Source organism: Carassius auratus, chromosome 42 (assembly GCF_003368295.1).
Source record: "Carassius auratus strain Wakin chromosome 42, ASM336829v1, whole genome shotgun sequence".
NCBI lineage: Eukaryota > Metazoa > Chordata > Actinopteri > Cypriniformes > Cyprinidae > Carassius > Carassius auratus.
The window spans coordinates 12,528,070-12,546,160 of NC_039284.1; the positions used below are offsets into that span (position 1 = coordinate 12,528,070).

The 18,091-nt window shown below is 34.9% G+C and overlaps 52 non-coding genes across 52 annotated transcripts; all 52 read left to right on the top strand.

The window, feature by feature from the left end:
* Positions 1–513: 513 nt before the first annotated feature.
* On the top strand, positions 514–595 carry trnal-uaa (transfer RNA leucine (anticodon UAA)). Its single transcript has one exon. It is a non-coding gene; the product is annotated as a tRNA-Leu (tRNA).
* A 199-nt stretch (positions 596–794) lies between these two features.
* trnal-uaa (transfer RNA leucine (anticodon UAA)) lies at positions 795–876 on the top strand. Its single transcript has one exon. It is a non-coding gene; the product is annotated as a tRNA-Leu (tRNA).
* Positions 877–1,004: 128 nt separating this feature from the next.
* Positions 1,005–1,085, top strand: trnal-uaa (transfer RNA leucine (anticodon UAA)). The gene has a single exon. It is a non-coding gene; the product is annotated as a tRNA-Leu (tRNA).
* Positions 1,086–1,393: 308 nt separating this feature from the next.
* On the top strand, positions 1,394–1,475 carry trnal-uaa (transfer RNA leucine (anticodon UAA)). The gene has a single exon. It is a non-coding gene; the product is annotated as a tRNA-Leu (tRNA).
* A 919-nt stretch (positions 1,476–2,394) lies between these two features.
* On the top strand, positions 2,395–2,477 carry trnal-uaa (transfer RNA leucine (anticodon UAA)). The gene has a single exon. It is a non-coding gene; the product is annotated as a tRNA-Leu (tRNA).
* Positions 2,478–3,631: 1,154 nt separating this feature from the next.
* Positions 3,632–3,716, top strand: trnal-uaa (transfer RNA leucine (anticodon UAA)). Its single transcript has one exon. It is a non-coding gene; the product is annotated as a tRNA-Leu (tRNA).
* Positions 3,717–4,261: 545 nt separating this feature from the next.
* Positions 4,262–4,344, top strand: trnal-uaa (transfer RNA leucine (anticodon UAA)). Its single transcript has one exon. It is a non-coding gene; the product is annotated as a tRNA-Leu (tRNA).
* Positions 4,345–4,554: 210 nt separating this feature from the next.
* Positions 4,555–4,637, top strand: trnal-uaa (transfer RNA leucine (anticodon UAA)). The gene has a single exon. It is a non-coding gene; the product is annotated as a tRNA-Leu (tRNA).
* A 414-nt stretch (positions 4,638–5,051) lies between these two features.
* Positions 5,052–5,134, top strand: trnal-uaa (transfer RNA leucine (anticodon UAA)). The gene has a single exon. It is a non-coding gene; the product is annotated as a tRNA-Leu (tRNA).
* A 130-nt stretch (positions 5,135–5,264) lies between these two features.
* trnal-uaa (transfer RNA leucine (anticodon UAA)) lies at positions 5,265–5,347 on the top strand. The gene has a single exon. It is a non-coding gene; the product is annotated as a tRNA-Leu (tRNA).
* A 533-nt stretch (positions 5,348–5,880) lies between these two features.
* trnal-uaa (transfer RNA leucine (anticodon UAA)) lies at positions 5,881–5,963 on the top strand. The gene has a single exon. It is a non-coding gene; the product is annotated as a tRNA-Leu (tRNA).
* Positions 5,964–6,311: 348 nt separating this feature from the next.
* trnal-uaa (transfer RNA leucine (anticodon UAA)) lies at positions 6,312–6,393 on the top strand. The gene has a single exon. It is a non-coding gene; the product is annotated as a tRNA-Leu (tRNA).
* A 95-nt stretch (positions 6,394–6,488) lies between these two features.
* On the top strand, positions 6,489–6,572 carry trnal-uaa (transfer RNA leucine (anticodon UAA)). Its single transcript has one exon. It is a non-coding gene; the product is annotated as a tRNA-Leu (tRNA).
* Positions 6,573–6,828: 256 nt separating this feature from the next.
* On the top strand, positions 6,829–6,912 carry trnal-uaa (transfer RNA leucine (anticodon UAA)). Its single transcript has one exon. It is a non-coding gene; the product is annotated as a tRNA-Leu (tRNA).
* Positions 6,913–7,115: 203 nt separating this feature from the next.
* trnal-uaa (transfer RNA leucine (anticodon UAA)) lies at positions 7,116–7,198 on the top strand. Its single transcript has one exon. It is a non-coding gene; the product is annotated as a tRNA-Leu (tRNA).
* Positions 7,199–7,635: 437 nt separating this feature from the next.
* Positions 7,636–7,718, top strand: trnal-uaa (transfer RNA leucine (anticodon UAA)). The gene has a single exon. It is a non-coding gene; the product is annotated as a tRNA-Leu (tRNA).
* Positions 7,719–7,845: 127 nt separating this feature from the next.
* Positions 7,846–7,928, top strand: trnal-uaa (transfer RNA leucine (anticodon UAA)). The gene has a single exon. It is a non-coding gene; the product is annotated as a tRNA-Leu (tRNA).
* Positions 7,929–8,063: 135 nt separating this feature from the next.
* On the top strand, positions 8,064–8,146 carry trnal-uaa (transfer RNA leucine (anticodon UAA)). Its single transcript has one exon. It is a non-coding gene; the product is annotated as a tRNA-Leu (tRNA).
* Positions 8,147–8,237: 91 nt separating this feature from the next.
* trnal-uaa (transfer RNA leucine (anticodon UAA)) lies at positions 8,238–8,319 on the top strand. Its single transcript has one exon. It is a non-coding gene; the product is annotated as a tRNA-Leu (tRNA).
* Positions 8,320–8,577: 258 nt separating this feature from the next.
* Positions 8,578–8,659, top strand: trnal-uaa (transfer RNA leucine (anticodon UAA)). The gene has a single exon. It is a non-coding gene; the product is annotated as a tRNA-Leu (tRNA).
* Positions 8,660–8,947: 288 nt separating this feature from the next.
* On the top strand, positions 8,948–9,030 carry trnal-uaa (transfer RNA leucine (anticodon UAA)). Its single transcript has one exon. It is a non-coding gene; the product is annotated as a tRNA-Leu (tRNA).
* A 204-nt stretch (positions 9,031–9,234) lies between these two features.
* On the top strand, positions 9,235–9,317 carry trnal-uaa (transfer RNA leucine (anticodon UAA)). Its single transcript has one exon. It is a non-coding gene; the product is annotated as a tRNA-Leu (tRNA).
* A 139-nt stretch (positions 9,318–9,456) lies between these two features.
* trnal-uaa (transfer RNA leucine (anticodon UAA)) lies at positions 9,457–9,539 on the top strand. Its single transcript has one exon. It is a non-coding gene; the product is annotated as a tRNA-Leu (tRNA).
* Positions 9,540–9,634: 95 nt separating this feature from the next.
* Positions 9,635–9,717, top strand: trnal-uaa (transfer RNA leucine (anticodon UAA)). Its single transcript has one exon. It is a non-coding gene; the product is annotated as a tRNA-Leu (tRNA).
* Positions 9,718–9,976: 259 nt separating this feature from the next.
* On the top strand, positions 9,977–10,059 carry trnal-uaa (transfer RNA leucine (anticodon UAA)). The gene has a single exon. It is a non-coding gene; the product is annotated as a tRNA-Leu (tRNA).
* A 207-nt stretch (positions 10,060–10,266) lies between these two features.
* trnal-uaa (transfer RNA leucine (anticodon UAA)) lies at positions 10,267–10,349 on the top strand. Its single transcript has one exon. It is a non-coding gene; the product is annotated as a tRNA-Leu (tRNA).
* A 209-nt stretch (positions 10,350–10,558) lies between these two features.
* trnal-uaa (transfer RNA leucine (anticodon UAA)) lies at positions 10,559–10,641 on the top strand. The gene has a single exon. It is a non-coding gene; the product is annotated as a tRNA-Leu (tRNA).
* A 418-nt stretch (positions 10,642–11,059) lies between these two features.
* Positions 11,060–11,142, top strand: trnal-uaa (transfer RNA leucine (anticodon UAA)). The gene has a single exon. It is a non-coding gene; the product is annotated as a tRNA-Leu (tRNA).
* A 130-nt stretch (positions 11,143–11,272) lies between these two features.
* trnal-uaa (transfer RNA leucine (anticodon UAA)) lies at positions 11,273–11,355 on the top strand. The gene has a single exon. It is a non-coding gene; the product is annotated as a tRNA-Leu (tRNA).
* A 141-nt stretch (positions 11,356–11,496) lies between these two features.
* Positions 11,497–11,579, top strand: trnal-uaa (transfer RNA leucine (anticodon UAA)). Its single transcript has one exon. It is a non-coding gene; the product is annotated as a tRNA-Leu (tRNA).
* A 136-nt stretch (positions 11,580–11,715) lies between these two features.
* On the top strand, positions 11,716–11,798 carry trnal-uaa (transfer RNA leucine (anticodon UAA)). Its single transcript has one exon. It is a non-coding gene; the product is annotated as a tRNA-Leu (tRNA).
* Positions 11,799–11,892: 94 nt separating this feature from the next.
* Positions 11,893–11,975, top strand: trnal-uaa (transfer RNA leucine (anticodon UAA)). The gene has a single exon. It is a non-coding gene; the product is annotated as a tRNA-Leu (tRNA).
* Positions 11,976–12,235: 260 nt separating this feature from the next.
* trnal-uaa (transfer RNA leucine (anticodon UAA)) lies at positions 12,236–12,318 on the top strand. Its single transcript has one exon. It is a non-coding gene; the product is annotated as a tRNA-Leu (tRNA).
* A 205-nt stretch (positions 12,319–12,523) lies between these two features.
* On the top strand, positions 12,524–12,606 carry trnal-uaa (transfer RNA leucine (anticodon UAA)). The gene has a single exon. It is a non-coding gene; the product is annotated as a tRNA-Leu (tRNA).
* Positions 12,607–12,818: 212 nt separating this feature from the next.
* On the top strand, positions 12,819–12,901 carry trnal-uaa (transfer RNA leucine (anticodon UAA)). The gene has a single exon. It is a non-coding gene; the product is annotated as a tRNA-Leu (tRNA).
* Positions 12,902–13,320: 419 nt separating this feature from the next.
* trnal-uaa (transfer RNA leucine (anticodon UAA)) lies at positions 13,321–13,403 on the top strand. Its single transcript has one exon. It is a non-coding gene; the product is annotated as a tRNA-Leu (tRNA).
* Positions 13,404–13,533: 130 nt separating this feature from the next.
* On the top strand, positions 13,534–13,616 carry trnal-uaa (transfer RNA leucine (anticodon UAA)). Its single transcript has one exon. It is a non-coding gene; the product is annotated as a tRNA-Leu (tRNA).
* A 142-nt stretch (positions 13,617–13,758) lies between these two features.
* On the top strand, positions 13,759–13,841 carry trnal-uaa (transfer RNA leucine (anticodon UAA)). Its single transcript has one exon. It is a non-coding gene; the product is annotated as a tRNA-Leu (tRNA).
* A 135-nt stretch (positions 13,842–13,976) lies between these two features.
* Positions 13,977–14,059, top strand: trnal-uaa (transfer RNA leucine (anticodon UAA)). Its single transcript has one exon. It is a non-coding gene; the product is annotated as a tRNA-Leu (tRNA).
* A 94-nt stretch (positions 14,060–14,153) lies between these two features.
* trnal-uaa (transfer RNA leucine (anticodon UAA)) lies at positions 14,154–14,236 on the top strand. The gene has a single exon. It is a non-coding gene; the product is annotated as a tRNA-Leu (tRNA).
* A 259-nt stretch (positions 14,237–14,495) lies between these two features.
* On the top strand, positions 14,496–14,578 carry trnal-uaa (transfer RNA leucine (anticodon UAA)). The gene has a single exon. It is a non-coding gene; the product is annotated as a tRNA-Leu (tRNA).
* Positions 14,579–14,782: 204 nt separating this feature from the next.
* Positions 14,783–14,865, top strand: trnal-uaa (transfer RNA leucine (anticodon UAA)). Its single transcript has one exon. It is a non-coding gene; the product is annotated as a tRNA-Leu (tRNA).
* A 210-nt stretch (positions 14,866–15,075) lies between these two features.
* trnal-uaa (transfer RNA leucine (anticodon UAA)) lies at positions 15,076–15,158 on the top strand. The gene has a single exon. It is a non-coding gene; the product is annotated as a tRNA-Leu (tRNA).
* A 418-nt stretch (positions 15,159–15,576) lies between these two features.
* On the top strand, positions 15,577–15,659 carry trnal-uaa (transfer RNA leucine (anticodon UAA)). Its single transcript has one exon. It is a non-coding gene; the product is annotated as a tRNA-Leu (tRNA).
* A 130-nt stretch (positions 15,660–15,789) lies between these two features.
* On the top strand, positions 15,790–15,872 carry trnal-uaa (transfer RNA leucine (anticodon UAA)). Its single transcript has one exon. It is a non-coding gene; the product is annotated as a tRNA-Leu (tRNA).
* Positions 15,873–16,180: 308 nt separating this feature from the next.
* Positions 16,181–16,263, top strand: trnal-uaa (transfer RNA leucine (anticodon UAA)). The gene has a single exon. It is a non-coding gene; the product is annotated as a tRNA-Leu (tRNA).
* Positions 16,264–16,403: 140 nt separating this feature from the next.
* Positions 16,404–16,486, top strand: trnal-uaa (transfer RNA leucine (anticodon UAA)). Its single transcript has one exon. It is a non-coding gene; the product is annotated as a tRNA-Leu (tRNA).
* A 257-nt stretch (positions 16,487–16,743) lies between these two features.
* On the top strand, positions 16,744–16,826 carry trnal-uaa (transfer RNA leucine (anticodon UAA)). Its single transcript has one exon. It is a non-coding gene; the product is annotated as a tRNA-Leu (tRNA).
* Positions 16,827–17,035: 209 nt separating this feature from the next.
* trnal-uaa (transfer RNA leucine (anticodon UAA)) lies at positions 17,036–17,118 on the top strand. Its single transcript has one exon. It is a non-coding gene; the product is annotated as a tRNA-Leu (tRNA).
* Positions 17,119–17,211: 93 nt separating this feature from the next.
* Positions 17,212–17,294, top strand: trnal-uaa (transfer RNA leucine (anticodon UAA)). The gene has a single exon. It is a non-coding gene; the product is annotated as a tRNA-Leu (tRNA).
* A 257-nt stretch (positions 17,295–17,551) lies between these two features.
* trnal-uaa (transfer RNA leucine (anticodon UAA)) lies at positions 17,552–17,634 on the top strand. The gene has a single exon. It is a non-coding gene; the product is annotated as a tRNA-Leu (tRNA).
* Positions 17,635–17,841: 207 nt separating this feature from the next.
* On the top strand, positions 17,842–17,924 carry trnal-uaa (transfer RNA leucine (anticodon UAA)). The gene has a single exon. It is a non-coding gene; the product is annotated as a tRNA-Leu (tRNA).
* Positions 17,925–18,091: the final 167 nt, after the last annotated feature.

Below are 18,091 nucleotides of genomic sequence, written 5' to 3' on the forward strand. Positions count from 1 at the left end.
AGAATAGTAACCAGGATGGCCGAGAGGTTAAGGCGTTGGACTTAAGATCCAATGGACAAATGTCCTCTTGGGTCGAACCCACTCCTGGTAGACCAATGATAATCTAAAAAAGAAAACATTAATTTGACTCAACATTATGAGTTTCTGTCACAAAAAAAAAAGTAGCTTTTTTTCAGAAAAGTAACCAGGATGGCGAGAGGTTAAGGCGTGGACTTAAGATCCAATGGACAAATGTCCTCGTGGGTTCGATCCCACTCCTGGTAGATCATGATATTTAATAAAATAAAATAAACAGTAATTTGGCTCAACATTATGAGTTTCTGTCACAAAAAGAAAATGCTCAGTTCTTAATACCAGTAAAAAAAAAAAAAAAACAGGTTGCTTTTGTCAAAGCAGTAACCAGGATGGCTGAGAGGTTATCTGAGAATAGTAACCAGGATTATCAATGAAAATTGTTCAGTTCTTAATACCAGTTTAAAAAAAAAAAAAAAGTATCTTTTTTTGGGAGTCGAAGCCAGGATGGCCGAGAGGTTAAGGCGTTGGACTTAAGATCCAATGGACAAATGTCCTTGTGGGTTCGAACCCACTCCTGGTAGACCAATGATATTAAAAAATAAATAGTAATTTAGCTCAACATTATGAGTTTCTGTCACAAAAGAAAATGCTAATTCTTATATACCAGTTTAAAAAAAAAAAAAAGCTTTTTTTCAGAATAGTAACCAGGATGGCGAGAGGTAAGGCGTTGGACTTAATTGGCTCAAAAAAAAAAAAATAGCTTTTTTTTCAGAATAGTAACCAGGATGGCCGAGAGGTTAAGGTGTTGGACTTAAGATCCAATGGACAAATGTCCTCGTGGTTCGAACCCCACTCCTGGTAGACCAATGATAATCTAAAAAAAATAAAACAGTAATTTAGCTCAACATTATGAGTTTCTGTCACAAAAAAAATCACTCAGTTCTTAAATACCAGTTAAAAAAAAACATGTTGCTATTGTCAGAACAGTAACCAGGATGGCCGAGAGGTTAAGGCGTTGGACTTAAGATCCAATGGACAAATGTCCGTGGGTTCGAACCCCACTCCTGGTAGACCAATGATATTTAATAAATAAAACAGTAATTTGGCTCAACATTATGAGTTTCTGTCACAAAAGAAAATGCTAGTTTCTTAAATGCCAGTAAAAAAAAAAAAAAAAAAGTAGCTTTTTTTCAGAATAGTAACCAGGATGGCCGAGAGGTTAAGGCGTTGGACTAAGATCCAATGGACAAATGTCCTCGTGGGTTCGAACCCCACTCCTGGTAGACCAATGATAATCTAAAAAAGAAAACATTATTTTGGCTCAACATTATGAGTTTCTGTCACAAAGAAAAAAAGTAGCTTTTTTTTCAGAAAAGTAACCAGGATGGCCGAGAGGTTAAGGCGTTGGACTTAAGATCCAATGGACAAATGTCCTCGTGGGTTCGATCCCACTCCTGGTAGATCAATGATATTTAATAAAATAAAATAAAACAGTAATTTGGCTCAACATTATGAGTTTCTGTCACAAAAGAAAATGCTCAGTTCTTAAATACCAGTTTGAAAAAAAAAGTAGTTTTGTCAGAACAGTGAAAAGGATGGCCGCGAGGTTTAGGCGTTGGACGTAAAGATCCAATGACAAAATGTCCTCTTGGGTTCGAACCCCACTCCTGGTAAACCAATGATAATCACAAAAAAAGAAAACAGTAATTTGGCTCAACATTAAGAGTTTCTGTCACAAACAAAATTGCTCAGTTCTTAAATACCAGTTAAAAAAAGATTGCTTTATCTCAGAATAGTAACCAGGATTATCAATGAAAAATTGCTCAGTTCTTAAATACCAGTTTAAAAAAAAAACTAGTTTTTTGTCAGAACAGTAACCAGGATGGCCGAGAGGTTAAGGCGTTGGATTTAAGACAATGGACAAATGTCTTTGTGGTTCGAACCCCACTCCTGGTAGACCAATGATAATTGAAAAAATTAAATAAAACAGTAATTTGCTCAACATTATGAGTTTCTGTCACGAAAGAAAATGCTCATTTCTTAATACCAGTTAAAAAAAAACATGTTGCTTTTTGTCAAAACAGTAAACAGGATGCCGAGAGGTTAAGGCGTTGTATTTAAGATCCAATGGACAATGTCCTCTTGGGTTCGAACCCCACTCCTGGTAAACCAATGATAATTAAAAAAAAAAAAAAAAACAGTAATTTGCTCAACATTATGATTTCTGTCACAAAAAAAAATTGCTCAGTTCTTAAATACCAGTTAAAAAAGATTGCTTTATCTCAGAATAGTAACCAGGATTATCAATGAAAAATTGCTCAGTTCTTAAATACCAGTTTAAAAAAAAAAAAAAAAAAGTAGCTTTTTTTCAGAATAGTAACCAGGATGGCCGAGAGGTTAAGGCGTTGGACTTAAGATCCAATGGACAAATGTCCTCGTTGGTTCGAACCCCACTCCTGGTAGACCAATGATAATCTAAAACAAATAAAACAGTAATTTAGCTCAACATTTATGAGTTTCTGTCACAAACAAATTGCTCAGTTCTTAAATACCAGTTAAAAAAAACGTTGCTTTTTGTCAAAACAGTAACCAGGATGGCCGAGAGGTAAGGGTTGGACTTAAGATCCAATGACGAATTTCACTCGTGGGTTCGAACACCACTCCTGTAGACCAATGACAATGTAAAAAAAAAAAAAAAGTAATTTGGTGTTCAACAATTATGAGGTTCTTCACAAAAAAACTTGCTCAGTTTTAAATATTCAGTTTAAAAAAAGTAGTTTTTGTCAGAACAGTAAACAGGATCGCCCCCGAGGTTAAGGCGTTGGACGTAAGATCCAAATGGGGGACAAATGTCCTCTTGGGTTCGAACCCCACTCCTTGGTAAACCAATGAAATCAAAAAAAAAAAAAAAGAATGGTAATTTGGCTCGTCAACCATTAGGACTTTTTGTAACAAAGAAAAAAGGTTGTTTTTTGTCAGAACAGTAACCAGGATGGCAGAGAGGTTAAGGCGTTGGACTTAGATCCAATGGACAAATGTCCTCGTGGGTTCGAACCCCACTCTTGGTTAGACCAATGATAATTGAAAAAATAAAATAAAACAGTAATTTGGCTCAACATTATTGAGTTTCTGTCACAAAAGAAAATGCGTAATTTTTTAAATGCCATGTTTTAAAAAAAAAAAAAAAAAAAAAAGTAGCTTTTTTTCAGAAGAGTAACCAGGAATGGCCGAGAGGTTAAGGCGTGGACTTAAGAATCCAATGGACAATGTTCCTCGTGGGTTCGAACCCCCACTCCTGGGTAGGGACCAATGATATTTAATAGAATAAAACCAGTAATTTTGGCCTCAACATTATGACGTTTCTGTCACAAAAGAAAATGCTAGTTTCTTAAATGCCAGTTTAAAAAAAAAAAAAAAAAAGTAGCTTTTTTTCAGAATATAACCAGGATGCGAAGAGGTAAGCGTGGACTAAGATCCAATGGACAAATGTCCTCTTGGGTTCGAACCCCACTCCTGGTTAGACCAATGATAATCTAAAAAAGAAAACATTAATTTGACTCAACATTATGAGTTTCTGTCACAAAGAAAAAAAAGTAGCTTTTTTTTCAGAAAAGTAACCAGGATGGCCGAGAGGTTAAGGCGTTGGACTTAAGATCCAATGGGACAAATGTCCTCGTGGGGTTCGATCCCCACTCCTGGTAGATCAATGATTTTATAAAATAAAATAAAACAGTAATTTGGCTCAACATTATGAGTTTCTGTCCACAAAGAAAATGCTCAGTTCTTAAATACCAGTAAAAAAAAAAAAAAAAAAACAGGTTGCTTTTTGTCAAAGGCAGTAACCAGGAATGGCTGAGAGGTTTACTGAGAATAAGTAACCAGGATTATCAATGAAAAATTGTTCAGTTCTTAAATACCAGTTTAAAAAAAAAAAAAAAGTATCTTTTTTCGGAGTCGAAGCCAGGATGGCCGAGAGGTTAGGCGTTGGACTTAAGATCCATGGACAAATGTCCCTTGTGGTTCGAAACCCCCACTCCTGGTAGACCAATGATAATCTAAAAAATAAAATAGTAATTTAGCTCAACATTATGAGTTTCTGTCACAAAAGAAAATGCTAATTTCTTATATACCAGTTTAAAAAAAAAAAAGCTTTTTTTCAGAATAGTAACCAGGATGGCCGAGAGGTTAAGGCGTTGGACTTAATTGGCTCAAAAAAAAAAAAAATAGCTTTTTTTTCAGAATAGTAACCAGGATGGCCGAGAGGTTAAGGTGTTGGACTTAAGATCCAATGGACAAATGTCCTCGTGGGTTCGAACCCCACTCCTGGTAGACCAATGATAATCTAAAAAGAAAACATTAATTTGGCTCAACATTAAGAGTTTCTGTCACAAAAAATTGCTCAGTTCTTAAATACCAGTTAAAAAAAAGATTGCTTTATCTCAGAATAGTAACCAGGATTATCAATGAAAAATTGCTCAGTTCTTAAATACCAGTTTAAAAAAAAAAAAAAAAAAAAACTAGTTTTTTGTCAGAACAGTAACCAGGATGGCCGAGAGGTTAAGGCGTTGGACTTAAGATCCAATGGACAAATGTCCTCGTGGGTTCGATCCCCACTCCTGGTAGATCAATGATATTTAATAAAATAAAATAAAACAGTAATTTGGCTCAACATTATGAGTTTCTGTCACAAAAGAAAATGCTCAGTTCTTAAATACCAGTTTGAAAAAAAAAAGTAGTTTTTGTCAGAACAGTGAAAAGGATGGCCGCGAGGTTTAGGCGTTGGACGTAAGATCCAATGGACAAATGTCCTCTTGGGTTCGAACCCCACTCCTGGTAAACCAATGATAATCAAAAAAAGAAAACAGTAATTTGGCTCAACATTAAGAGTTTCTGTCACAAACAAATTGCTCAGTTCTTAAATACCAGTTAAAAAAAGATTGCTTTATCTCAGAATAGTAACCAGGATTATCAATGAAAAATTGCTCAGTTCTTAAATACCAGTTTAAAAAAAAAAACTAGTTTTTGTCAGAACAGTAACCAGGATGGCCGAGAGGTTAAGGCGTTGGATTTAAGATCCAATGGACAAATGTCTTCGTGGGTTCGAACCCCACTCCTGGTAGACCAATGATAATTGAAAAAATTAAATAAAACAGTAATTTGGCTCAACATTATGAGTTTCTGTCACGAAAGAAAATGCTCATTTCTTAAATACCAGTTAAAAAAAAACGTTGCTTTTTGTCAAAACAGTAACCAGGATGGCCGAGAGGTTAAGGCGTTGGACTTAAGATCCAATGGACAAATGTCCTCGTGGGTTCGAACCCCACTCCTGGTAGACCAATGATAATGAAAAAAAAAAAAAAGTAATTTGGCTCAACATTATGAGTTTCTGTCACAAAAAAAATTGCTCAGTTCTTAAATATCAGTTTAAAAAAAAAGTAGTTTTTGTCAGAACAGTAAACAGGATGGCCCCGAGGTTAAGGCGTTGGACGTAAGATCCAATGGACAAATGTCCTCTTGGGTTCGAACCCCACTCCTGGTAAACCAATGATAATCAAAAAAAAAAAAAAAAAACATTAATTTGGCTCAACATTATGACTTTTTGTAACAAAGAAAAAAGGTTGTTTTTTGTCAGAACAGTAACCAGGGATGGCAGAGAGGTTAAGGCTGTGGACTTAAGATCCAATGGACAAATGTCCTCGTGGGTTCGAACCCCACTCTTGGTAGACCAATGATAATTGAAAAAATAAAATAAAACAGTTAATTTGGCTCAACATTATGAGTTTCTGTCACAAAAGAAAATGCTAATTTCTTAAATGCCAGTTAAAAAAAAAAAAAAAAAAAAGTAGCTTTTTTTTCAGAATAATAACCAGGATGGCCGAGAGGTTAAGGCGTTGGACTTAAGATCCAATGGACAAATGTCCTCGTGGGTTCGAACCCCACTCCTGGTAGTACCCAATGATAATCTAAAAAAATAAAACAGTAATTTAGGCTCAACATTATGAGTTTCTGCACAAAAAAATCACTCAGTTCTTAAATAACCAGTTAAAAAAAAACATGTTGCTATTTATCAGAACAGTAAACAGGGATGGCCGAGGAGGTTAAGGCGTTGGACTTAAGATCCAATGGACAAATGTCCTCGTGGGTTTGAACCCCACTCCTGGTAGACCAATGATATTAATAGAATAAAACAGTAATTTGGCTCAACATTATGAGTTTCTGTCACAAAAGAAAATGCTAGTTTCTTAAATGCCAGTTAAAAAAAAAAAAAAAAAAAGGAACTTTTTTTCAGAATAGTAACCAGGATGGCCGAGAGGTAAGGCGTTGGACTTAAGATCCAATGGACAAATGTCCTCGTGGGTTCGAACCCCACTCCTGGTAGACAAATGATAATCTAAAAAAGAAAACATTAATTTGGGCTCAACATTATGAGTTTCTGTCACAAAGAAAAAAAGTAGCTTTTTTTCAGAAAAGTAACCAGGATGGCCGAGAGGTTAAGGCGTTGGACTTAAAGATCCAATGGACAAATGTCCTCGTGGGTTCGATCCCCACTCCTGGTAGATCAATGATATTTAATAAAATAAAATAAAACAGTAATTTGGCTCAACATTATGAGTTTCTGTCACAAAAGAAAATGCTCAGTTCTTAAATACCAGTTAAAAAAAAAAAAAAACAGGTTGCTTTTGTCAAAGCAGTAACCAGGATGGCTGAGAGGTTTATCTGAGAATAGTAACCAGGATTATCAATGAAAAATTGTTCAGGTTCTTAAATACCAATTTAAAAAAAAAAAAAAAAGTATCTTTTTTCGGAGTCGAAGCCAGGATGGCCGAGAGGTTAAGGCCGTTGGACTTAAGATCCAATGGACAAATGTCCTCATGGGTTCGAACCCCACTCCTGGTAGACCAATGATAATCTAAAAAATAAAATAGTAATTAGCTCAACATTATGAGTTTCTGTCACAAAAGAAAATGCTAATTTCTTATATACCAGTTTAAAAAAAAAAATAGCTTTTTTTCAGAATAGTAACCAGGATGGCCGAGAGGTTAAGGCGTTGGACTTAATTGGCTCAAAAAAAAAAAAAGTAGCTTTTTTTCAGAATAGTAACCAGGATGGCCGAGAGGTTAAGGTGTTGGACTTAAGTTCCAATGGACAAATGTCCTCGTGGGTTCGAACCCCACTCCTGGTAGACCAATGATAATCTAAAAAAGAAAACATTAATTTGGCTCAACATTAAGAGTTTCTGTCACAAAAAAATTGCTCAGTTCTTAAATACCAGTTAAAAAAAAGATTGCTTTATCTCAGAATAGTAAACCTAGGATTATCAATGAAAAATTGCTCAGTTCTTAAAATACCAGTTTAAAAAAAAAAAAAAAAAAAAACTAGTTTTTTGTTAGAACAGTAACCAGGATGGCAGAGAGGTTAAGGGCGTTGGACTTAAGATCCAATGGACAAATGTCCTCGTGGGTTCGAACCCCACTCTTGGTAGACCAATGATAATTGAAAAAATAAAATAAAACAGTAATTTGGCTCAACATTATGAGTTTCTGTCACAAAAGAAAATGCTAATTTCTTAAATGCCAGTTAAAAAAAAAAAAAAAAAAGTAGCTTTTTTTCAGAATAATAACCAGGATGGCCGAGAGGTTAAGGCGTTGGACTTAAGATCCAATGGACAAATGTCCTCGTGGGTTCGAACCCCACTCCTGGTAGACCAATGATAATCTAAAAAAAATAAAACAGTAATTTAGCTCAACATTATGAGTTTCTGTCACAAAAAATCACTCAGTTCTTAAATACCAGTTAAAAAAAAACATGTTGCTATTTATCAGAACAGTAACCAGGATGGCCGAGAGGTTAAGGCGTTGGACTTAAGATCCAATGGACAAATGTCCTCGTGGGTTCGAACCCCACTCCTGGTAGACCAATGATATTTAATAGAATAAAACAGTAATTTGGCTCAACATTATGAGTTTCTGTCACAAAAGAAAATGCTAGTTTCTTAAATGCCAGTTAAAAAAAAAAAAAAAAAAAAGTAGCTTTTTTTCAGAATAGTAACCAGGATGGCCGAGAGGTTAAGGCGTTGGACTTAAGATCCAATGGACAAATGTCCTCGTGGGTTCGAACCCCACTCCTGGTAGACCAATGATAATCTAAAAAGAAAACATTAATTTGACTCAACATTATGAGTTTTCTGTCACAAGAAAAAGTAGCTTTTTTTCAGAAAAGTAACCAGGATGTCCGAGAGGTTAAGGCGTTGGACTTAAGATCCAATGGACAATGTCCTCGTGGGTTCGATCCCCACTCCTGGTAGATCAATGATATTTAATAAAATAAAATAAAACAGTAATTTGGCTCAACATTATGAGTTTCTGTCACAAAAGAAAATGCCTCAGTTCTTAAATACCAGTTAAAAAAAAAAAAAAAAACAGGTTGCTTTTGTCAAAGCAGTAACCAGGATGGCTGAGAGGTTTATCTGAGAATAGTAACCAGGATTATCAATGAAAAATTGTTCAGTTCTTAAATACCAGTTTAAAAAAAAAAAAAAAGTATCTTTTTTTCGGAGTCGAAGCCAGGATGGCCGAGAGGTTAAGGCGTTGGACTTAAGATCCAATGGACAAATGTCCTCGTGGGTTCGAACCCACTCCTGGTAGACCAATGATAATCTAAAAAATAAAATAGTAATTTAGCTCAACATTATGAGTTTCTGTCACAAAAGAAAATGCTAATTTCTTATATACCAGTTTAAAAAAAAAAATAGCTTTTTTTCAGAATAGTAACCAGGATGGCCGAGAGGTTAAGGCGTTGGACTTAATTGGCTCAAAAAAAAAAAAAAAAGCTTTTTTTCAGAATAGTAACCAGGATGGCCGAGAGGTTAAGGCGTTGGACTTAATTGGCTCAAAAAAAAAAAAAAAAAAAATAGCTTTTTTTCAGAATAGTAACCAGGATGGCCGAGAGGTTAAGGTGTTGGACTTAAGATCCAATGGACAAATGTCCTCGTGGGTTCGAACCCCACTCCTGGTAGACCAATGATAATCTAAAAAAGAAAACATTAATTTGGCTCAACATTAAGAGTTTCTGTCACAAAAAAATTGCTCAGTTCTTAAATACCAGTTAAAAAAAAGATTGCTTTATCTCAGAATAGTAACCTAGGATTATCAATGAAAAATTGCTCAGTTCTTAAATACCAGTTTAAAAAAAAAAAACTAGTTTTTTGTCAGAACAGTAACCAGGATGGCCGAGAGGTTAAGGCGTTGGACTTAAGATCCAATGGACAAATGTCCTCGTGGGTTCGATCCCCACTCCTGGTAGATCAATGATATTTAATAAAATAAAATAAAACAGTAATTTGGCTCAACATTATGAGTTTCTGTCACAAAAGAAAATGCTAGTTTCTTAAATGCCAGTTAAAAAAAAAAAAAAAAAAAGTAGCTTTTTTTCAGAATAGTAACCAGGATGGCCGAGAGGTTAAGGCGTTGGACTTAAGATCCAATGGACAAATGTCCTCGTGGGTTCGAACCCCACTCCTGGTAGACCAATGATAATCTAAAAAAGAAAACATTAATTTGACTCAACATTATGAGTTTCTGTCACAAAGAAAAAAAAGTAGCTTTTTTTCAGAAAAGTAACCAGGATGGCCGAGAGGTTAAGGCGTTGGACTTAAGATCCAATGGACAAATGTCCTCGTGGGTTCGATCCCCACTCCTGGTAGATCAATGATATTTAATAAAATAAAATAAAACAGTAATTTGGCTCAACATTATGAGTTTCTGTCACAAAAGAAAATGCTCAGTTCTTAAATACCAGTTAAAAAAAAAAAAAAAAAACAGGTTGCTTTTGTCAAAGCAGTAACCAGGATGGCTGAGAGGTTTATCTGAGAATAGTAACCAGGATTATCAATGAAAAATTGTTCAGTTCTTAAATACCAGTTTAAAAAAAAAAAAAAAAGTATCTTTTTTTTGGAGTCGAAGCCAGGATGGCCGAGAGGTTAAGGTGTTGGACTTAAGATCCAATGGACAAATGTCCTTGTGGGTTCGAACCCCACTCCTGGTAGACCAATGATAATCTAAAAAATAAAATAGTAATTTAGCTCAACATTATGAGTTTCTGTCACAAAAGAAAATGCTAATTTCTTATATACCAGTTTAAAAAAAAAAATAGCTTTTTTTCAGAATAGTAACCAGGATGGCCGAGAGGTTAAGGCGTTGGACTTAATTGGCTCAAAAAAAAAAAAAAAAAAAGCTTTTTTTCAGAATAGTAACCAGGATGGCCGAGAGGTTAAGGTGTTGGACTTAAGATCCAATGGACAAATGTCCTCGTGGGTTCGAACCCCACTCCTGGTAGACCAATGATAATCTAAAAAAGAAAACATTAATTTGGCTCAACATTAAGAGTTTCTGTCACAAAAAAATTGCTCAGTTCTTAAATACCAGTTAAAAAAAGATTGCTTTATCTCAGAATAGTAACCTAGGATTATCAATGAAAAATTGCTCAGTTCTTAAATACCAGTTTAAAAAAAAAAAAAAAAAACTAGTTTTTTGTCAGAACAGTAACCAGGATGGCCGAGAGGTTAAGGCGTTGGACTTAAGATCCAATGGACAAATGTCCTCGTGGGTTCGATCCCCACTCCTGGTAGATCAATGATATTTAATAAAATAAAATAAAAACAGTAATTTGGCTCAACATTATGAGTTTCTGTCACAAAAGAAAATGCTCAGTTCTTAAATACCAGTTTGAAAAAAAAAGTAGTTTTTGTCAGAACAGTGAAAAGGATGGCCGCGAGGTTTAGGCGTTGGACGTAAGATCCAATGGACAAATGTCCTCTTGGGTTCGAACCCCACTCCTGGTAAACCAATGATAATCACAAAAAAAAGAAAACAGTAATTTGGCTCAACATTAAGAGTTTCTGTCACAAACAAAATTGCTCAGTTCTTAAATACCAGTTAAAAAAAGATTGCTTTATCTCAGAATAGTAACCAGGATTATCAATGAAAAATTGCTCAGTTCTTAAATACCAGTTTAAAAAAAAAACTAGTTTTTTGTCAGAACAGTAACCAGGATGGCCGAGAGGTTAAGGTGTTGGATTTAAGATCCAATGGACAAATGTCTTCGTGGGTTCGAACCCCACTCCTGGTAGACCAATGATAATCGAAAAAATTAAATAAAACAGTAATTTGGCTCAACATTATGAGTTTCTGTCACGAAAGAAAATGCTCATTTCTTAAATACCAGTTAAAAAAAAACGTTGCTTTTTGTCAAAACAGTAACCAGGATGGCAGAGAGGTTAAGGCGTTGGACTTAAGATCCAATGGACAAATGTCCTCGTGGGTTCGAACCCCACTCTTGGTAGACCAATGATAATTGAAAAAATAAAATAAAACAGTAATTTGGCTCAACATTATGAGTTTCTGTCACAAAAGAAAATGCTAATTTCTTAAATGCCAGTTAAAAAAAAAAAAAAAAAAAAGTAGCTTTTTTTTCAGAATAGTAACCAGGATGGCCGAGAGGTTAAGGCGTTGGACTTAAGATCCAATGGACAAATGTCCTCGTGGGTTCGAACCCCACTCCTGGTAGACCAATGATATTTAATAGAATAAAACAGTAATTTGGCTCAACATTATGAGTTTCTGTCACAAAAGAAAATGCTAGTTTCTTAAATGCCAGTTAAAAAAAAAAAAAAAAAAAAAGTAGCTTTTTTTCAGAATAGTAACCAGGATGGCCGAGAGGTTAAGGCGTTGGACTTAAGATCCAATGGACAAATGTCCTCTTGGGTTCGAACCCCACTCCTGGTAGACCAATGATAATCTAAAAAAGAAAACATTAATTTGACTCAACATTATGAGTTTCTGTCACAAAGAAAAAAAGTAGCTTTTTTTCAGAAAAGTAACCAGGATGGCCGAGAGGTTAAGGCGTTGGACTTAAGATCCAATGGACAAATGTCCTCGTGGGTTCGATCCCCACTCCTGGTAGATCAATGATATTTAATAAAATAAAATAAAACAGTAATTTGGCTCAACATTATGAGTTTCTGTCACAAAAGAAAATGCTCAGTTCTTAAATACCAGTTAAAAAAAAAAAAAAAAAAACAGGTTGCTTTTGTCAAAGCAGTAACCAGGATGGCTGAGAGGTTTATCTGAGAATAGTAACCAGGATTATCAATGAAAAATTGTTCAGTTCTTAAATACCAGTTTAAAAAAAAAAAAAAAAGTATCTTTTTTTCGGAGTCGAAGCCAGGATGGCCGAGAGGTTAAGGCGTTGGACTTAAGATCCAATGGACAAATGTCCTTGTGGGTTCGAACCCCACTCCTGGTAGACCAATGATAATCTAAAAAATAAAATAGTAATTTAGCTCAACATTATGAGTTTCTGTCACAAAAGAAAATGCTAATTTCTTATATACCAGTTTAAAAAAAAAAAAAGCTTTTTTTCAGAATAGTAACCAGGATGGCCGAGAGGTTAAGGCGTTGGACTTAATTGGCTCAAAAAAAAAAAAAATAGCTTTTTTTTCAGAATAGTAACCAGGATGGCCGAGAGGTTAAGGTGTTGGACTTAAGATCCAATGGACAAATGTCCTCGTGGGTTCGAACCCCACTCCTGGTAGACCAATGATAATCTAAAAAAGAAAACATTAATTTGGCTCAACATTAAGAGTTTCTGTCACAAAAAAATTGCTCAGTTCTTAAATACCAGTTAAAAAAAAGATTGCTTTATCTCAGAATAGTAACCTAGGATTATCAATGAAAAATTGCTCAGTTCTTAAATACCAGTTTAAAAAAAAAAAAAAAAAAAACTAGTTTTTTGTCAGAACAGTAACCAGGATGGCCGAGAGGTTAAGGCGTTGGACTTAAGATCCAATGGACAAATGTCCTCGTGGGTTCGATCCCCACTCCTGGTAGATCAATGATATTTAATAAAATAAAATAAAACAGTAATTTGGCTCAACATTATGAGTTTCTGTCACAAAAGAAAATGCTCAGTTCTTAAATACCAGTTTGAAAAAAAAAAGTAGTTTTTGTCAGAACAGTGAAAAGGATGGCCGCGAGGTTTAGGCGTTGGACGTAAGATCCAATGGACAAATGTCCTTTTGGGTTCGAACCCCACTCCTGGTAAACCAATGATAATCACAAAAAAAAGAAAACAGTAATTTGGCTCAACATTAAGAGTTTCTGTCACAAACAAAATTGCTCAGTTCTTAAATACCAGTTAAAAAAAGATTGCTTTATCTCAGAATAGTAACCAGGATTATCAATGAAAAATTGCTCAGTTCTTAAATACCAGTTTAAAAAAAAAAACTAGTTTTTTGTCAGAACAGTAACCAGGATGGCCGAGAGGTTAAGGTGTTGGATTTAAGATCCAATGGACAAATGTCTTCGTGGGTTCGAACCCCACTCCTGGTAGACCAATGATAATTGAAAAAATTAAATAAAACAGTAATTTGGCTCAACATTATGAGTTTCTGTCACGAAAGAAAATGCTCATTTCTTAAATACCAGTTAAAAAAAAACGTTGCTTTTTGTCAAAACAGTAACCAGGATGGCAGAGAGGTTAAGGCGTTGGACTTAAGATCCAATGGACAAATGTCCTCGTGGGTTCGAACCCCACTCTTGGTAGACCAATGATAATTGAAAAAATAAAATAAAAACAGTAATTTGGCTCAACATTATGAGTTTCTGTCACAAAAGAAAATGCTAATTTCTTAAATGCCAGTTAAAAAAAAAAAAAAAAAAAAGTAGCTTTTTTTTCAGAATAGTAACCAGGATGGCCGAGAGGTTAAGGCGTTGGATTTAAGATCCAATGGACAAATGTCCTCGTGGGTTCGAACCCCACTCCTGGTAGACCAATGATATTTAATAGAATAAAACAGTAATTTGGCTCAACATTATGAGTTTCTGTCACAAAAGAAAATGCTAGTTTCTTAAATGCCAGTTAAAAAAAAAAAAAAAAAAAAGTAGCTTTTTTTCAGAATAGTAACCAGGATGGCCGAGAGGTTAAGGCGTTGGACTTAAGATCCAATGGACAAATGTCCTCTTGGGTTCGAACCCCACTCCTGGTAGACCAATGATAATCTAAAAAAGAAAACATTAATTTGACTCAACATTATGAGTTTCTGTCACAAAGAAAAAAAGTAGCTTTTTTTCAGAAAAGTAACCAGGATGGCCGAGAGGTTAAGGCGTTGGACTTAAGATCCAATGGACAAATGTCCTCGTGGGTTCGATCCCCACTCCTGGTAGATCAATGATATTTAATAAAATAAAATAAAACAGTAATTTGGCTCAACATTATGAGTTTCTGTCACAAAAGAAAATGCTCAGTTCTTAAATACCAGTTAAAAAAAAAAAAAAAAAAACAGGTTGCTTTTGTCAAAGCAGTAACCAGGATGGCTGAGAGGTTTATCTGAGAATAGTAACCAGGATTATCAATGAAAAATTGTTCAGTTCTTAAATACCAGTTTAAAAAAAAAAAAAAAAGTATCTTTTTTCGGAGTCGAAGCCAGGATGGCCGAGAGGTTAAGGCGTTGGACTTAAGATCCAATGGACAAATGTCCTTGTGGGTTCGAACCCCACTCCTGGTAGACCAATGATAATCTAAAAAATAAAATAGTAATTTAGCTCAACATTATGAGTTTCTGTCACAAAAGAAAATGCTAATTTCTTATATACCAGTTTAAAAAAAAAAAAGCTTTTTTTCAGAATAGTAACCAGGATGGCCGAGAGGTTAAGGCGTTGGACTTAATTGGCTCAAAAAAAAAAAAAATAGCTTTTTTTTCAGAATAGTAACCAGGATGGCCGAGAGGTTAAGGTGTTGGACTTAAGATCCAATGGACAAATGTCCTCGTGGGTTCGAACCCCACTCCTGGTAGACCAATGATAATCTAAAAAAGAAAACATTAATTTGGCTCAACATTAAGAGTTTCTGTCACAAAAAAATTGCTCAGTTCTTAAATACCAGTTAAAAAAAGATTGCTTTATCTCAGAATAGTAACCTAGGATTATCAATGAAAAATTGCTCAGTTCTTAAATACCAGTTTAAAAAAAAAAAAAAAAAAACTAGTTTTTTGTCAGAACAGTAACCAGGATGGCCGAGAGGTTAAGGCGTTGGACTTAAGATCCAATGGACAAATGTCCTCGTGGGTTCGATCCCCACTCCTGGTAGATCAATGATATTTAATAAAATAAAATAAAACAGTAATTTGGCTCAACATTATGAGTTTCTGTCACAAAAGAAAATGCTCAGTTCTTAAATACCAGTTTGAAAAAAAAAAGTAGTTTTTGTCAGAACAGTGAAAAGGATGGCCGCGAGGTTTAGGCGTTGGACGTAAGATCCAATGGACAAATGTCCTTTTGGGTTCGAACCCCACTCCTGGTAAACCAATGATAATCACAAAAAAAAGAAAACAGTAATTTGGCTCAACATTAAGAGTTTCTGTCACAAACAAAATTGCTCAGTTCTTAAATACCAGTTAAAAAAAGATTGCTTTATCTCAGAATAGTAACCAGGATTATCAATGAAAAATTGCTCAGTTCTTAGATACCAGTTTAAAAAAAAAACTAGTTTTTTGTCAGAACAGTAACCAGGATGGCCGAGAGGTTAAGGCGTTGGATTTAAGATCCAATGGACAAATGTCTTCGTGGGTTCGAACCCCACTCCTGGTAGACCAATGATAATTGAAAAAATTAAATAAAACAGTAATTTGGCTCAACATTATGAGTTTCTGTCACGAAAGAAAATGCTCATTTCTTAAATACCAGTTAAAAAAAAACGTTGCTTTTTGTCAAAACAGTAACCAGGATGGCCGAGAGGTTAAGGTGTTGGACTTAAGATCCAATGGACGAATGTCCTCGTGGGTTCGAACCCCACTCCTGGTAGACCAATGACAATGAAAAAAAAAAAATAAGTAATTTGGTTCAACATTATGAGTTTCTGTCACACAAAAAACTTGCTCAGTTCTTAAATATCAGTTTAAAAAAAAAAGTAGTTTTTGTCAGAACAGTAAACAGGATCGCCCCGAGGTTAAGGCGTTGGACGTAAGATCCAATGGACAAATGTCCTCTTGTGTTCGAACCCCACTCCTGGTAAACCAATGATAATCAAAAAAAAAAAAAAAAGAGTAATTTGGCTCAACATTATGACTTTTTGTAACAAAGAAAAAAGGTTGTTTTTTGTCAGAACAGTAACCAGGATGGCAGAGAGGTTAAGGCGTTGGACTTAAGATCCAATGGACAAATGTCCTCGTGGGTTCGAACCCCACTCTTGGTAGACCAATGATAATTGAAAAAATTAAATAAAACAGTAATTTGGCTCAACATTATGAGTTTCTGTCACAAAAGAAAATGCTAATTTCTTAAATGCCAGTTAAAAAAAAAAAAAAAAAAAAGTAGCTTTTTTTCAGAATAATAACCAGGATGGCCGAGAGGTTAAGGCGTTGGACTTAAGATCCAATGGACAAATGTCCTCGTGGGTTCGATCCCCACTCCTGGTAGATCAATGATATTTAATAAAATAAAATAAAACAGTAATTTGGCTCAACATTATGAGTTTCTGTCACAAAAGAAAATGCTCAGTTCTTAAATACCAGTTAAAAAAAAAAAAAAAAAACAGGTTGCTTTTGTCAAAGCAGTAACCAGGATGGCTGAGAGGTTTATCTGAGAATAGTAACCAGGATTATCAATGAAAAATTGTTCAGTTCTTAAATACCAATTTAAAAAAAAAAAAAAAGTATCTTTTTTCGGAGTCGAAGCCAGGATGGCCGAGAGGTTAAGGCGTTGGACTTAAGATCCAATGGACAAATGTCCTCATGGGTTCGAACCCCACTCCTGGTAGACCAATGATAATCTAAAAAATAAAATAGTAATTTAGCTCAACATTATGAGTTTCTGTCACAAAAGAAAATGCTAATTTCTTATATACCAGTTTAAAAAAAAAAATAGCTTTTTTTTCAGAATAGTAACCAGGATGGCCGAGAGGTTAAGGCGTTGGACTTAATTGGCTCAAAAAAAAAAAAAAAAAGTAGCTTTTTTTCAGAATAGTAACCAGGATGGCCGAGAGGTTAAGGTGTTGGACTTAAGTTCCAATGGACAAATGTCCTCGTGGGTTCGAACCCCACTCCTGGTAGACCAATGATAATCTAAAAAAGAAAACATTAATTTGGCTCAACATTATGAGTTTCTGTCACAAAGAAAAAAGTAGCTTTTTTTCAGAAAAGTAACCAGGATGGCCGAGAGGTTAAGGCGTTGGACTTAAGATCCAATGGACAAATGTCCTCGTGGGTTCGATCCCCACTCCTGGTAGATCAATGATATTTAATAAAATAAAATAAAACAGTAATTTGGCTCAACATTATGAGTTTCTGTCACAAAAGAAAATGCTCAGTTCTTAAATACCAGTTAAAAAAAAAAAAAAAAAACAGGTTGCTTTTGTCAAAGCAGTAACCAGGATGGCTGAGAGGTTTATCTGAGAATAGTAACCAGGATTATCAATGAAAAATTGTTCAGTTCTTAAATACCAATTTAAAAAAAAAAAAAAAGTATCTTTTTTCGGAGTCGAAGCCAGGATGGCCGAGAGGTTAAGGCGTTGGACTTAAGATCCAATGGACAAATGTCCTCATGGGTTCGAACCCCACTCCTGGTAGACCAATGATAATCTAAAAAATAAAATAGTAATTTAGCTCAACATTATGAGTTTCTGTCACAAAAGAAAATGCTAATTTCTTATATACCAGTTTAAAAAAAAAAATAGCTTTTTTTCAGAATAGTAACCAGGATGGCCGAGAGGTTAAGGCGTTGGACTTAATTGGCTCAAAAAAAAAAAAAAAAGTAGCTTTTTTTCAGAATAGTAACCAGGATGGCCGAGAGGTTAAGGTGTTGGACTTAAGTTCCAATGGACAAATGTCCTCGTGGGTTCGAACCCCACTCCTGGTAGACCAATGATAATCTAAAAAAGAAAACATTAATTTGGCTCAACATTAAGAGTTTCTGTCACAAAAAAATTGCTCAGTTCTTAAATACCAGTTAAAAAAAAGATTGCTTTATCTCAGAATAGTAACCTAGGATTATCAATGAAAAATTGCTCAGTTCTTAAATACCAG